At 44.2% G+C, this 16750-nt stretch overlaps 1 protein-coding gene and 1 pseudogene across 1 annotated transcript in view; both read right to left on the bottom strand.

Annotated features, from left to right (window-relative positions):
- Window positions 1–16750, bottom strand: part of TMEM132C (transmembrane protein 132C) — a 444401-nt gene that overhangs the window by 301278 nt on the left and 126373 nt on the right. The window lies entirely within an intron of this gene.
- On the bottom strand, window positions 12022–12143 carry LOC115930370 (uncharacterized; annotated as a pseudogene).

The raw sequence follows: 16750 nt of genomic DNA, 5'->3' as shown, positions 1-16750 counted from the left end.
GCGTGCACCTGTAGTCCCAGCTACTTGGGAAGCTGAGGCAGGAGAATCACTTGAACCCTGCAGGTGGAGGTTGCAGTGAGCCGAGATCATGCCACTGCACTCTAGCCTGGAGACAGAGTGAGACTCTGTCTCAAAATACATACATACAAACATATACATATATATGTGTGTGTATATATATATTCAGAACTAGTGATAAAGTGGCATTAGGTTTGCTTGCAATTTACTCTCAAACAGCTTGGGGTGGAGGGGAACTCAGGTGAAAGGAAACATGGTCAAATGTCACCATTTGAGGAACCTGAGTGAAGGGTATATGAAAATTCCTTTCACTATTCTTGTAACTCTTCTTTAAGACTCCAACTGTGTCAAAATAAAACTGTTCGTTGAAATAAATAAAATGTAAGCAAGACATCTTGGTCTTTTTTTAATTCTTCATTTCTTCCTTAGAGATTTTTCCTGTTTATATTTATTCATTTGTTGGAAAAAATAGTAATAAGATAAGCCATTTTTCCCATGTTACTCAAAAATAATGAGTCAATGCCCCACCGTATTATTATTCCTAAATTCGTTAGATTCTTTGATAATCTTGATCCATTTGGGTGGAGAGTGTCTTTTAGTCATTGATCACCAAAGACACTATCTTGTCATCATCGTCTTCTTTCTTAGCCAGGGAGAAAGTGTTCATTATTAACTCCTCCAGGTAAAATGAGTTAGCAGAATGAATAAGCATGCCACCCTCTCTCCACTGGGTGGGAGCCCAGTTCCAGGCTCGGGTCCCTCTGGCCCCCTGCTGAGATTCAGCACACCGAGTGGCGATACTGATTGGGGTGTAAACTACATGCCTCTGGGCTCTACATCTGTTGAGACCCGACATCGCAGACCGCTCACTCTGGGGTTCCACCCAGCCTGCAGGTGGGTTTTGCTTGGCCCGCAGTGTTTTTTAAAAAAATCTTTACAAAGTGAAACTCAATTTTTTAAAACTGGGGAGTCTCTGGGTTTCCAGCTTGTCTTTGAAGATGGGAGGAACTGGAAACATTTGGGGTTTCTCCCCCCATGGTGATGATGGGAGGAGGTGACTTACAGCCCCAGTGTTGCTGTCATCCTACACTCAGCCCGCTGTGAGCCATAGACCTGCCTGCTTGTCTGTCAGGTGCTTTTGAGTTTGAGATTCCTGATTTACAAGATTCAGCTGGCTAAGTTGCTGACTACTGGGGGCTCACAGGCTCAACTCCAAGGTAGGAAAGTGCAGCATGTCACCCCTCGCTTCCAGGGTTATTTGAACCATCCCTGACATCAACAGAAGGACCACAAGCAGCCTCCTTGCTATTTGAATATTTTCTTTGCTAAGATCCCCCATGAGCTTATGCTACATGAGGGCATGGCTAAGAACTTGCTACACACTCATGACCCAGACACTTCAATGGCCGCAATTGCTAACTTTGAAAACCCAAGAAAGCCCATCTCCTTGCTTCTGTTTTTTAAAACCCCCAGAAAACCCAAACAAGCCTGCATTCGTATATTGAGAGAGGAGATGGGAGTTGCTCTCTCTCCTTCTTTCCAGCCTTCCCTGCTGTCCCTTCCTCTCAGTGCAGCCTGTGCAACCCGCCAGCATATGGGGCAGCCTGGCTCTGCTGTCCTCTGGAAGGACCCTAATCCTTTTCCCGGCAGGGACACTGGCGAGCAGATCAAAGCTGCCTTTGGTGCTGCAGCCAAATGGACTTGGATTGTCAAGATGGCTTTTCAAAGAAATAACATTCTCTCCTGTTCTCAGCCCAGAGGCCTTGTTCTGGGGTCACCAGCAACAAGGGCACATTCGCCTCCCTCTCTTTAGGGATGGCTCAGCGCTTCCATTTTAACCCCCTAATTTCAGAATCAGCTTAAAACATGCACAAAAGGCCCTGCTGAGGTATGACATTCCAGAAAGAGCTCTGGCTCTCTGTCCTTAAACACGGACTATTTAGGCAACTTGTAATATTTTGTAAAAACCAAAAGCCACATCTGATGCTTTTATTTTGAGGTATTTATCCCAATCCAAAAAAATCCTCTTAAATCTTGAAGTGTAGGGACTTAGAGACTCATCTGCTTGGAGAAGGTTGTGAGCCAAGGGCTCTGTGAAGGGGCGGGGCACAGGATTCCAGGCCCATCTGCAGCGGGAGCATTCGCCAACAGGAAGTATTTGTCAACAAGGTGTCTTGTCATTCTTCATTCTTCCTAGACATAAAGATTCCTTTTCTCTCCTTTTCTTAACTGGAAAAAAGTCTAAAGGAACCCCGTTTGATTTTAAGCAAATGCTGAGTTTATTTTCTATAAAATACAGATGGAGTGGGCTTGTGGTCTCGCCTCCTGTCTTAGGGTTCTTCCATTCTTTCAACAGGTCACTCTTTATCCTTCACATGAGGAAAAGTGAGAAGGGATGAAGTGAAGTGAAGCCTAGCTCATCCCTTCCTGTTGAGCCTCATTCTGAATTCTTCCAGCTCCTGAGAGACTTGACTTAAGAAGAGACAGACCATAAAGAAAGGAGCAAGGCCTTGTACAGTGGCCAAGGGAGCTTCAATTCCATAAAGAGGAGAGAGAGACAGAGAGAAAGAGAGATCGAGGCCTGTTGATCTAGATATGTAGCATAATAATAACAATGGAAGAACAATTAAAAAATGGCACCCCATCTCCTGTATCTACACGCTTATCTACAACCTTTGCATAAGACTTTGCAGTTCTCCCATCAAGAGGTGGAGTCAGTTTCCCTACTCTTTGAATCTGGGTTGCCTTGTGATTTGCTTTGGCCAAGAAAATATGGAAGAAGTGACAGCGTGCCTCTTCCGGGCCCAGGTCTCAAGGGGCCTTGCACATTTCCACTCTGCCTCTTTTGGACACCTGATAGTAGGAAGAAGAACAAGCCTGGGCCAACCTGGAGAAGAGACCATGTGGAGGCGAGCGGTGCGATCCCAGCTGAGGCCATCCTGCATCAGGCAAGCCCATGCCCAGCCCCAAACAAGTGAGCAAGTCCAGCCAAGATCAGAAGTCCTGAGACTCAGGAGGCCTTGAACATGATCAAGCCTCTACATTTCAGGGTGTTTCATCATGAAACAATCCCTCACAGAGCAGCCAGCAGTCATCAAGAATTGACCATATGATTAGTCCACTTTCATACTGCTATGAAGAAATACCCGAGACTGGGTAATTTATAAAAGAAAAAGAGGTTTAATGGATTCTCAGTTCCACATGGCTGGGGAGGCCTCACAATCATGGTGGAAGGTAAAGGAGAAGCAAAGGCACATCTTACATGGTGGCAGGCAAGAGAGTGTGTGCAGGGGAACTGCCCTTTATAAAACCGTTAGATCTTGTGAGACTTATTCACTATCATGAGAACAGCACAAAAACCTGCCCTGATGATTCAGTTACCTCCCACCAGTTTCCTCCCATGATATGTGGGGATTATGGGAGATACAATTCGAGATGAGATTTGGGTGGGGACATGGCCAAACCATATCACCATGTTCTAGGTGTGTTTTTAAATGCTTTCCACGTGGAATGTCAATTAGCTCTTCACAGCAATCTTATGGGGTATCATGATGCTCAATTTTTATAGAAGGGGAAATTGAGGAATAGGGAAGGTAAGTAATGTTGCCCAAGATCTCCTGGTTGTAAGTGATGTAGCTGGAACTCATGCCTGGCTGTCTGATTCTAGATGTTCTGGTCCACTTGGCAACAGGGCTCACCTTGCTCTACTCCCTGCCTCCCAGGTGCATGAGGGTTCATTGAGATGATGCCTACAAAGTGTTTACCAAGTGCCTGACTCATAATAAGGGTGCAAGTAGTAGGGTTATATCTTAATTTATCTTAGTACATCCTTGTTCCAGAGTTTTAAATTTATTATCGAAGTTTAAATACATCTTGCTCCTTCATATCTCCAGGGTCTCACACATGGCCACTCCTTCAGCCTAATTAATTTCCATTCGGTTCCCAGATCCACCTCACCTCTTCTATTAATAGGAAGCCTCCCTGACTTCCACACTAGGTCCAGTGCCCCTCCCAAAACACCATGCACCTCTTTTTTATATCTTTTCACACAGCTGTAATTTTATATTTGTTTGTGTGCATGTTTGGTTAATGACCATCTTCCCTAACAGACTGGAAGCTCCATGGGAAAAAGGATAGTGTGTTTATCCAGCAGGGTACCCTTCTGTCTTGAATACCATGTGACTCAGTGATGACTCATTCAACACTTGAGGAATGCATGAAGTTTGACCAATAGCCCAAACATGAAGCAAGCCAGATGGGGGACGAAGCCACTTCACACAGCAGTAAGGTGTACAATGAGCGAAAATGTAGATACCATTTGCTGGAAGGCAGAACTTCTCACGTGTGGTAGGAAGAATTGGAGCCAATGTCCATGGACATTCTGACATCCAGTACCAGGGGATGGCAACTCTCTGCAGCCATTCAGTGTCAGTGCATCAGAGGTGTTAAGGAAACTTCACCTTCATGTAAGTACCTACTTTGCCTCACATTTGCATATTTTTAGAGCATATGGTCACCCAGAAGTAAACTAACAATTGTTGCAGCAGACAAGAACAATCATTCCTTTCCCCAATAAAATAATGCACTAGCACCTGTCCATGGGGGCTGCTGAGAATTTATCAAGAAGTTCTTGAGTACATACATGCCCAAGACTGCCTAGTGCAGCTCTCTGTACACAGAGCTTTCAACTGAGGGTGGTGTTTCCTAAGCTTCACACCTCCCTCAATCTCATGACATGAACCAGATAATGTATGCACTGTAAATCAGTCCAGGAGCTTACTAATAATTGATAACTTTATAAATTAAAATTGTAATAAAGAATGTACTAATATAAATGAATAGTTCTGTTTAAATAATCTTACTGTAAATAAAACACCAAGATCACATCCCCTATTTGCTGCCTGTCTATAGCTCTGAGCCATAGTTTGCCATTTCTTTGTTAAGCAGGGAGATTATCAAGTGTTGGTTGCTGAAGATACAGTGGCTGCAAAATGAGATTTTCTCTTAGATAGACTCAGAATAATTCAAATAATTAAGCAGGAAATTCCCACTTTCTCATATGGTTGAACAGGCGATTTTGCACCATGTCCAGGAATCTCCAACAGCCAACCACAGAGATGCCCACATGAACGACTCCTCGACGAACCTGTGCAGGGTCCATCTGCACCCTCACAGGCTGCAGCACCGTGTACGCTCCCTAAACTTACCTCTCATCTTGGGAAGCCCAGAGGTAGCAGATTAAGGAATCAGAGGTGGTTGCCAGCCTTTGTTGTGTGTTTTCTCCCGGAAATGTTATCTCCTGACTGCAAGGAAACAATTCCAGGGCTGCCATGGCATTGCGAGTTCTGACAAATGTCTTTCCTCTTACTCCAGTTCATCTGCTTGCACCAACATCTCCCAGAAAGATAGGGTAATTGAGTCATTTTTATTGACCTGAAACAATACCCCTGGAAAAGTCCAATGCTGGTTTCCTACGGCCACGGGAGACAGCCTGGGGAGCAGCTGACAGCTGCACCTGTCTATCTGGCCTCCATGTGGACAGCACGTTCATTGCTGTCTCCCTTCCTGTTTATCCATTTTCTTTATCTGTACCTGCCTGTCAGTGTTGGGGATATTGTGTCCTCCACCGGTTGTTCATCGGAGAACTCTACCACAAAGCTGCAGTCGGAAATTGAGCTTTTCAGATTCTGAGATAGTGGACACCGGAGATGGCCACGTCACTCAGTGCCCAGACAGGATAACACTGGGAGAACGAGGCTTTCCACTAACACGATGCACTGCTTTCATCGCAATGCTCGCTTTCAGACGTGTGGACCAGGGATGGATTCTTTAGAGCTGATGTTCTCTGGGCTGGGACATAAAGGATGGTTAGGGCCTGAGGAGGTTGAATAGAATACGGCAAGGCCACGTCACTCAGTGCCCAGACAGGATAACACTGGGAGAACGAGCCTTCCCACTAACGTGATGCACTGCCTTCATCGCAACGCTCACTTTCAGACATGTTGACCAGAGACAGATTCTTTACAGTTGATGTTCTCTAGGCTGGGACATAAAGGATGGGTAGGACCTGCGGAGACTGAATGGAATACAGCAAGAATTCTAGGATGAAGAACAACATAACCAAAAGAGTAAGGAGGGAAAGCTCAGAATCCCAGCATGTGAGGAGTGGGAAGTCTATCCAGGCAGATGGGATGAAGCCAGGGGTTACTCTAAATGGGGTAGGCAGTGGATGCCCACAAATATACAAATATGCCCACAAATATAGTATTTTTACTAGGTCCTGCTTCCCTCTTGAATTGGATAAAAATAAAAATAACATCCCCTGAAATAATCCACAGGCACAAGTGGAATTGTTTTAGGGTGTCCAAGGGGCTTTCAAGAACAGCATCTAAGTCAGGGTTAAGGGTGATTCTCTTGAGAAACACTTGGTGACGTCTGCAGACATTTTTTGGTTGTCACAACTGGGAGGGGGTTGTTATTGACATCTAGTCGGTAGGAGCCAGGGATGGCTCTGAACATCTTACAATGCACAAGACAGTGCCCCCACCACAAATAATTATCCAGCCTACAATGTCAATAGCACTGAGGTTGACAAACCCTGATTTAACTTGATCCACATAGAAAGCCTGCGGTAGTTTGTCAGATATTACATACACAGGAAGAAACAGGGGAAGGACTTTAATCAAAGCCTTCTCCAGCCCAGAAAGAAGAAATGTATCACAGTGGTTAGGAGTTCGTGGAGTGACACAAAGTTCAACAATGAATCCTTGTCCCACAACTTCCTAGATGAGGATTTTTTTTGTTTTGTTTTTGTCTTTTGGAAAATACCTTAAACTCTTGAGCCTCAGAATCCTCATGTCGATGATGGGAATCACATAAGACCGCCTCACTTAAAGCAATAAACTAAGCACTCAGCATGCTTAACAATTGGGAGTTGTTGTTGTTGCTATTATCGTAATCATTACCATTATTTCAAATATGTTCATCAGTTATAGTAACAAGCTTTTAAAACTACAGAAATGGTGGGGGTAAGGGTGATATCCATATGCGAAAAAAAAATGGGTGATGTCTATGTGAGAAAGAAAAATCTGAAATTAAGGGAAGTGGGCTCTTTTCAGGACTTTGGAGGTGTCTCCTGCATCAGACATCTCTGGTTTACTCATATGATATCAGACACCTGCAAAACAGGACTTGCCTTTCTCCATATGCCTCAAGGAGAGCCCTGACTGGATTTTCCTTCCAAGTCACTGCAGCTTACTTGAAACACAAGCAAGCCTGAATATTTTTTCCTCTCTCCACTGGTGATTTATTAACATTCCCCAGACACAGAATGTCTCTCTCTGCTAAATATGGCTCATTGTTTCTTTTTTATTGAAACAAAAGGCACCTTGATAAATGGATTATTTGATTTCAATGCCTCTTCTGAACAAACCCTGAATATCCTTTGCTGAAATTACATAGCGCAGTTGCAATTTCGTAACCGTCAAACTCTCCTTTAAAAGAGCAGGTACTTATATTCCCCTCTGAGCCCCTGGGGGGATAGTTCCCCCCTTTTCTCTGGGAGCGCTCCATAATCACTCTCAGATGCTACTCAGTCAGACTCCTAGAAGTACAGCAAAGGAACTGTGCCTTTCAAAGACGAATGCTCTCAAATCTTCAGAATCTTGGACTTCATCAGCACAAGAAGGGTGCCCTAGGTAGGCACAGAGGGAAATATTTACCAGGCGAAGTTACAAGTCTAACATGGGCTGCTTTAACTGCATGGTGTCAGTGTTTCCACAAGTTAAGCTCAGCCAATGGCTTGCCTGGTGGCCACGTGGCCGATTCCTCCACATCCTCCACCCGCCCTCCCCCGCTGACCACCCACGATGTGGCTTGGAACCGAGGTCCGTCTGCAGGTGGGTTCTGATTGGCTCAGGCTGGGGCTCTCCCAGGACAGGTGCTCCTCTAAGGGACGGTGTGTCAGTTTCCTATGCTGCTGGAACGAATGACTACAAACTTAGCCATTTAAAACAACACATATATATTTTTTCTTTTTATATAGTCCTGGAGGTCAGAAGTCTAAAATCAAAGTGTCACTAGGGAAACAACACACACTGGGGGCCCAACGGAGGGTGGAGGGTGGAAGGAGGGAGAGGATCAGGAAAAATTACTAATGGATACTGGGCTTCATACCTGGGTGATGAACTAATCTATAAAACAAACCCACATGACTCATGGTTACCTATGTAACAAACCTGCACATCCCTCACATATACCCATGAACTTAAAAGCTAAAACAAACAAACAAAAAAACCCTGAAGTGTCAATAGGGTTGTGTTCCTTCTGGAGGCTTCAGGGAAGAATCTGTTCCCTTTTCCATTTTCTGGAGGTCACCTGCAGTCCTCGGCTTGGAGTCTCTCTCTTCTAAGCCAATATCTCGGCAGCTTCTCTCGCCCCTGACTTCCTGTCTCCCTCTACAGGGACCCCTGTGATGACATCAGGGCCACCTGGATGATCCAGGATAGTCCTCCCATCTCAACAGCCTTACCTTAATCACATCTGCAAAGTTCCTTTCCCCATGCAGGTCACATATTTGCAGCCTCTGGCGATAGGGATGTAAACATCTTTGGGGAGGGTGGCATTTTTGATTATCACAATGACTAGAGGGAGGAACACCACTGGCATGTAGAGATCACAGCCAGTTCTGCTAGGTTTTCTGCACAGCACGAGACTGTTCTACAACCACAAAGAATTGCCCAGATTCTGCATGACGCTGCCCCACTGGACATTCAGAGGTGAGGAACCCACTTACAGTGATCCAAGCGAAGAGCCGATCTTAAACATCCACTAAATAATTGGGAGAAGGGCAATGATTCCACATACTGTATGTGTTCCAGAATTGCAACTACTGGGGTGGAGATCAGACTTTGATGAAACTTATCTAAAAAGTTGTTGATCCTTTCCGAAAATTACATCCACAATGTCCAATCTGCATGTGAAATGCAACTTGCTCCAACATAGCTATACCAGTCTGTGTCTGTGGCTGACACACCCATGGTGACTCTAAATACAGGAGCAAGTATCTGACTACTTCATTCGGCCTTCTAGATATACCTGTTAAAATATTACTTGACTTTGAATTGTTTCTCCCGCCTATGACAGAGCACTATACTGATTTGTTTTTAATTATGTACATATGTAGGTTATCAAATCAGAGATTTCGTTTCATGGCTCATAAAGGTGAGGGTTGAGAATGATTGGTGTTAACCCAGGGGTTGGCAAACTTTTTCTTAAAGGACCATATAGTAAATGTCTTAGGTTTTTGCAGGCTAGAAGACAAAAATCAACATTATATATAGTACTCACATAATCTTTAAAAACGTAAATACCGTATTTAGCTTGCAGGCTATACCAAAACAGGTGACGGGCTGGATTTGACCCATGGTCTGTAGTTTGCCATTCCCTGGTCTAAATCAAACAGGGCAATTCCAAGCTCATTCCCATTACCTGGTTCAGTTACACATAGGCCTAAACCCGTGATTCTCAAACAGAGGCAGTTTTGCTCCCAAGGGTACGTTTCACAATGTCTGGAGATTTTTTCTGTTGTCAAGAATGGGGCTGGGGGGCAGCCAGGTGCGGTGGCTTAAGCCTGTAACACCAGCACTTTGGGAGGCTAAGGCAGTGGATCCCTTGAGGTCAGGAGTTTGAGACCAGCCTGGCCAACATGGTGAAACCCCATCTCCACAAAAAAATTCAAAAATTAGCCAGGTATGGTGGTGCACGCCTGTAAGCCCAGCTACTCAGGAGGCTGAGTAAAGAGAATCGCTTGAACCCGGGAAGCAGAGGGTGCAATGACCCAAGATTGTGCCAGTGCACTCCAGCCTGGGCAACAGAGCGAGACTGCATCCCCACCCTGAAAAAAAAAAAAACAAAAGAATGGGGTTGGGGGGCATCCTGTTAGGATCTAGCAGGCAGTCAGAGGCCAGGGATGCTGTTCAACATCCTACACTGTGTAGAACAGCCCGCCCACAGAATTATCCAGCCCCAAAGATCACTGTGCTGAGGTGGGAAAGCCCTGCCCCAGGCCAAACTGGGCCAAGGACCTATGAGGAGAAGTGTGTTAGGACTTCTGGGAAAGAAGGTCCCTCACTCTTAAGCAAACGCCTTTCACCCCAGGGGCCAATGGGTGAGCCAGTCTCCCCACAAATACTGTTATCCATCTGGAATCTATGCATGAGTGCCCAGAGACAAGCTCAGCCACGGGTGGGCACAGTGAGGGAAGGGGCTGTGCTTTTATCCCAGGGGTTGGCCCAGTGAGGTGCCCGGGAGAAGCTCGCCTGGATCTCACCTTGCCACTGCCCTTCCAGCCATGTGAGCCAGTGGACTTCCTCAGGGCGAGAGGGTTTTCTCTCACTATCAGCCAAAAGCTTCTAAGAGGACACACCTTTCTTGATTCAAACTGCGGTAACTCTGCTTTGCTAGTCATATAAAGAAGGAGGCAGCATACTATTTTCTGTAAAGGCCCAGGCAGTAGATAGTTCAGCCTTCGTGGGCCAAACGGTCTCCATTGCAACTCCTCAACCCTCCTGTGACCGCAGCCAGAGACAAATGTAAACAAATGACTCTTTCTGTGTTCTAATAAAACTTTACTTTTAAACACTAGAATTTGAATTTCACATGTCAAAAACACTGCCTCTCTATTAAACAACACTTTTCCAACTATCTAAAGACATCAAAACATAAAAAAAAATCTTAGTTTTCAGGCCACCACACAGAAACCAGTGGTGGGCTGTGTTTGAGCCACAGGCCATAGTGTGCGGACCCCTGATAGAGAGGAAGTCTTTCCGAGTCATGTTTCATGCATAGGAGAACTTTCTTAGTGTTTCTTCAGTGCATTTTACAATCTGATTTATAGACCAGGTTTACCTCTTTGATTCAAAATGTAAACATGGTTTTTACTGTGCCTCCAAAACCGTTTGGAAATGGAAACCAAAAAGAAAAAAAAAATCTGGAGGGATTTAGAGTTGTATAATATAAGCATTTACAGCAGAATTTAAATATCTGCATTTGCTGCTCACATAGCATATGGTTTGAGAATGTTTCGCTGTATCTATTCAAAGAGAGAGGCATCCATTTATCACAGATGGTGGTATTATTTATGATGGAAACTTACATTAACCCTGAGAGTCCCAATTATCTCAATTCATATAAATAAAAAGGACAGCATTCCTGTTCTTTATGATGGTCTTTTTCCTCAAAAATAAAGAGCTTATTTTTAATATAGTCCACATATTTTCTTTCCCACTAATTACAGATAATTTAAAAAAACTTGTATGTACCAAAGAGTCTTCCGCATTTTTCCCCCACATGTGAGTTTCATCTGCTTGCTAGTTAGCATCTGTAGTTTTGTTTGGTTATACCAGCATTTAGAATGATTACATTAATGACAAGTCTTAGGGGACAAAGTAGAAAATGCTTTCCTGATGGTTGAGTAAACAAAAAGAGAAAAGAATATACCAGAAGATAAAAGCAATTTTCTCTTTCATTTTAAAGCCTTTAACGTGTGAAAAGGACACTTAAACTGAGCTTTCCAAGAGGGAATGGGGAATTATAAGGGAGAATTCTGAAAAGTCAGTGGGGAAAAATATCCGTTAAGTGGAAGGTGAAATCTTTTATCCTTGTGACACCTGGATTATCAAGACAGGAGGAGGAAAAGACGGGAGGAGGACAACAGTAAAACCATCACTCAACACCCTGTTGGTTGGGGTGCTGCATATCATATATCGACTTCTTTGTACTTTCAACATCCCTATGCATGAAGTATTTTTATTATCCCTAATTTTCACATAAAGAGATTGAGGCCCAGAGAGATTGAGTAATTCAGCCAAGGTCACACAGCTAAGAATTCTGAAATCAGAATTTGAACTCAGGATCCCTGTGCCCACTTCTGCACTATCCTGTCTCAGAGCACAGGCTTTATGTTATGTATTTTTTAAAATTTTATTCATTTCTTATTTTTCACATCAGACGGGCAACGTGCCAACATCATAACAAGGTCTGAGGGAGACATGTCTCACACATGAGGATGAAAACCTTATGAACTACAAAAGGTTCACATTCACCCTTATGAACTACAAAAGGACCCAGGCTTTATTTCAAATCCGTAACTCACTCCAGCTCCATTTTTCCCTCTGGAGAGAGAGTGTCAGTCCTTGGTAGACACAAAGGTTGCAGAACTATCACTGGCTGATGCCCAGGTCAGTCTAGAGATGCTGAATGCCAGCTTGCACGTATGTACAGTTAGCATCGTGGAAAGAAAGGTCAGGAGATGGAGCCCCTGAATCCAGCAGTGCCTGAAGCTGGATGCCCCTGTACTTTTCTCCTCCATGGCTTGAGCCAGCCTGAGATGCCTTCTTGTCATTCTTAACTGACTGATGCTCAGCATCCGCTCTGACGGATGAGGCCTCTGAGCTTATCGTGGTTCTTATTTAATATTGCACCAGCAAGACATCCATCTCGGTCTTAACGTTAATCGGGGGAAAAAAATCAACAGAGGGGTAGGATAAGGAACGATCTTCCCTCCATCAACATTAACTAAGAGGCTTGTCTGTACCCCATGCTGCCTTGCTTCTGTAGGGAGCACACAGACAATTAAACTGTGTTTATCAAACTCGTGGGAGGCTGAGCAGAGGGGAGGTGGCCAGTCGCAATAGGGAAGGGCTCAGAGGGGAAGAAGTCAGCATGGGCGTATGACATGACAGGTGAGGGCAGACTTGCACCCTAATCATTGTTTAGAAGCAGAACGTGGCCATGTGAGGAGAGAAGCAAGAGGACTCCACGCTGCAGGAGTGCAAGGTTGGAACGCAGAAGAGGGAAAAGCATTGGGACCCTGGCCTTGGAGGAGGCAATGTCCCAAGGGGAGGGGCGAGTGCAATCCACCTCCATGGGGACCAACTTGTTATTTCAAATTGCAAACCCACAGTAAGAGCAAAAAGCAGACCCACTTTTGCTCTGTTTTATGGTGGTTTGTAAGTTTCTCTATGGAATATAGACCCCCTCGTATGACCTTTCACTGCTGCCTGCCTTGCTACACTGCTGCAGCTGGGTGCTGAAGGCCCCTGACGGTTGCAATTGTTCCAGAAAGATGCACCTTCCTTTGCAAACTCACAAACCACAAAAAAAGGCACTCACAAGGGAGACAGAATGGACCATGTTAGAAGACACATGGCGAAGCCCTAACCAGACCTTTCTCTCTCCCCTGTGGGACCAAAGCCTTCAGGTTAAGCCAACCCTATGGCCCTTGGGCACAGGTGGAGACACAGTATGCTGGAGGAAGGGGAAGAAACCACCTTCTACCCGTGGGGGAGTGGCAGAGAGATGTCCTGAGCCCAACTACTAGAAGGCTCCCCCACCCTGGGGCCAGTGAGGCTGTGGGGAGTAGCTGCCAGGGGTCACAGCTGCTGATGTATGGTGGGGGCACCTGATTGGAAGGCACTAAAGCCTCTGAGTGCCATCCGCTGACCTAAGATGCTCCCTGGTCAGTGGCTAACCTAGGGTCACTCTCACTCCTGGGCACAGGCAGACATGTCTAAGGTGTCCACTGCAGCTTTGCGCCTGATTGGAAATAATAGAAGAGGCTATCCACAGTAAACTGCCTGAACATAGCAAACCCCAGGAGAGAATGCAGTGAAGAAAGAAAGAGAAGAGATACAGAGGATAGGGCCCTGTGGAGAGGGCAGCTCCGGGCCAGCCCACCGGGCTCCAATCACAGCCTGGCCACTTCCTAGCTGTGATGGTGGGTGCTCACTTAGCCTGTCTGTGCCTCTGTTCCCATCTATAGGAGCTTCTTAATAGCACACTCCTCTTGGGACCACTTTGAAGATTAAACAACTTACTAAATACAAAGTGCTCAGTCATGCCTGGCACATGATAGGTCCTCAAAAACATTACCTATTATTATTATTATTATTTTACTTTAAGTTCTGAGATACATGTGCAGAATGTGCAGGTTTGTTATATAGGTATACATGTGCCATGGTGGTTTGCTACACCCATCAACCCATCACCTAGGTTTTAAGCCCCACGTGCATTAGGTATTTGTCTAATGCATGCGAGCATTTGTAATTCTCTCTCTTCCCCTGCCCTTCACCCCCCTGACAGGCCCCAGTGTGTGATGTTCCCCTCCCTGTGACCATGTGTTCTCATTGTTCAACTCCCACTTACAACTACCTATTATTTTTTTACTATTATTAGGAAGCAGTTGGAAAGGAGAACTACATGTACTAGCATAGAAAGATCTCCGAGATGTGTTATTGGGTGAAAACTAAGTTACAGAACAATGTCAATTATGTAAAAACAAATAACCACAAGTATTTGTAATAATCATGTTTTCTTTGTAGTTTTTTCCCCCACAGAACTTTAGAGAAACACTACCGAGAGCTTATTCAACGGCTCCATGAACTCACTAAGGGCCCCGCATCCGTGTATCTTTCTGTACCACCAACTCTACTAAAGGGCTTCATGCCTATGACCACGACAAAGCTGCTACCCATCCAGCCATTGCATCTGAGTTCCAGGAGAAACAAATTAAGGGCAAAATGTCTGTATTAGGTAAGTCTGTTTACTTAACCTTTTTTTTTATTGACTCAGGTAACTCAGTGAACATCAGTTTATATATTCTTCCCATCCTGGCTCATAATTGCACCACTACAAGGAGGTCTAGGCAGGAGATTGCAGTTGGTCCCCAACTTAGGATACTGCAACGTAGGATTTTTCTTTTTTTTTTTTTTTTTTGAGACGGAGTCTCGCTCTGTCGCCCAGGCCGGACTGCAGACTGCAGTGGCGCAATCTCGGCTCACTGCAAGCTCCGCTTCCCGGGTTCACGCCATTCTCCTGCCTCAGCCTCCCGAGTAGCTGGGACTACAGGCGCCCGCCACCGCGCCCAGCTAATTTTTTGCATTTTTAGTAGAGACGGGGTTTCACCTTGTTAGCCAGGATGGTCTCGATCTCCTGACCTCATGATCCACCCGCCTCGGCCTCCCAAAGTGCTGGGATTACAGGCGTGAGCCACCGCGCCCGGCCAACGTAGAATTTTTCTACTTTATGATGGTGTGAAAGTGATACCCATTCAGTAGAAACTGTGCTTTGAATACTCATGCAACCATTTTGCTTTTCACTTTCAGAACAGCGTTCAACAAATTACATGAGATATTCAATACCTTATCATAAAACAGGCTTTGTGTTGGATGATTTTGCCCAGGTGTAGGTTAATGTAAGTGTTCTGAACACGTTTAAGGTTGGCTAGGCTGAGCTGTGATGTTTCATAGGTTAGGTGTATTAAATGTATTTTCAAACTTAGAATATTTTCAATTTACAATGGATTTATCAGCACATAACCCCATCATAAGTAGAGAAGCATCTGTGTTTTTAACTGGGCACATTGCCACCTCCAACAAATTTAGTATTGTGTAAGTAAGGAGGGAGGCGAAAGTGGATATTATGCAGATAGTTACCATATTACACAATTATCACATAAGGAACATATCATTTATGCTAAAACAATTATGTTAAAACAACTATATTGATATTAGTATTTATATATAATAGTATAGTTTAATATTCTATTAAATTAATTTTAATATATTAAAATGAATGAACTATATATTTAATTAAATATGATTTAGTATTCTATTACCATAAAATATTAATAAATTTAATATAATAATTGTTACGATAACAAGAAACTGAAACACAACACTATGATTGTATATATGTATATATGTGTGTTTGTGTGTAAATATGTACTCACACATATACATAAATGTTTAGAAAAAAATTATAAAGAGTAAATCACACTTAAAAAGTGATTACCTAAGAGGAGTAGAAGGGAGATGAGATCTTTGGGATGGTCACATGTGTTTTAGCTTTACTAGATTTTTTTTTTTTTTTTTTGTAAAATAAGGGAGAGTGTACTCACACATTAGCTGTGCAATTAACATGCTGTTTTAAGAGAGTGTCCCTTGGCAACAGAGCTGCTATTACCCGATTTGGCTGGCTGAAAAGAGACCAGATACATATACTATCCCGTGTATGGCTCGTATGGTTTTCCGACAGGTGCACTTATTTTTTCCCTACTTGTTCTTTGCTATTCTTAAATATCTATCTTCAAAGAAGAGAAAAGGTGATGCACCTAACATGAATATACGAGCATCCAACATCTCTTAGTTTTCTTCTGTGACAAGGAGGAGTCACTAGATGCTGGGCTGAAGGAAAGGACTTTTTCCTTTGTGAGTACCCAGCAGTTCAGACGGGTTAACCCAAGTTGTGCTTGCTTTACATCTCTGGCAACCCCCTTTTTGTGCCTAGCCATGTTATTAAAAGTCCTTACAAAAGTTTGTTCCCTTTCCTGCCTGTAAAGAAACCCAGAGAGTACCCAGCAGAGGATGCTGTTGGCTTCCCAGGATCAGTTTTCTTCTTCTTGTGTCTGGAATCCGTATGTTCTTGGGGAATGCCATATGGCTGTCTGATGTGGTTTGGCTGTGTCTCCACCCAAATTTCATCTTGAATTTCCATATGTTGTAGGGGGGACCTGGCGGGAGATAACTGAAGCATGGGGGTAGGTCTTTCCTGTGCTGTTCTCATGGTAGTAAGCCTCATGAGATCTGATGGTTTTTAAAAGTGGAGTTTCCCTGCACAAGTTCTCTTCTTTAGTCTGCCGCCATGTAAGACACGCCTTTCACCTTCCCCCACG

This window comes from Gorilla gorilla, chromosome 10 (assembly GCF_029281585.2).
Source record: "Gorilla gorilla gorilla isolate KB3781 chromosome 10, NHGRI_mGorGor1-v2.1_pri, whole genome shotgun sequence".
Lineage (NCBI taxonomy): Eukaryota > Metazoa > Chordata > Mammalia > Primates > Hominidae > Gorilla > Gorilla gorilla.
Note: the sequence above shows the minus strand (reverse complement) of the source record. Positions and strands in the feature narration are given on the sequence as shown.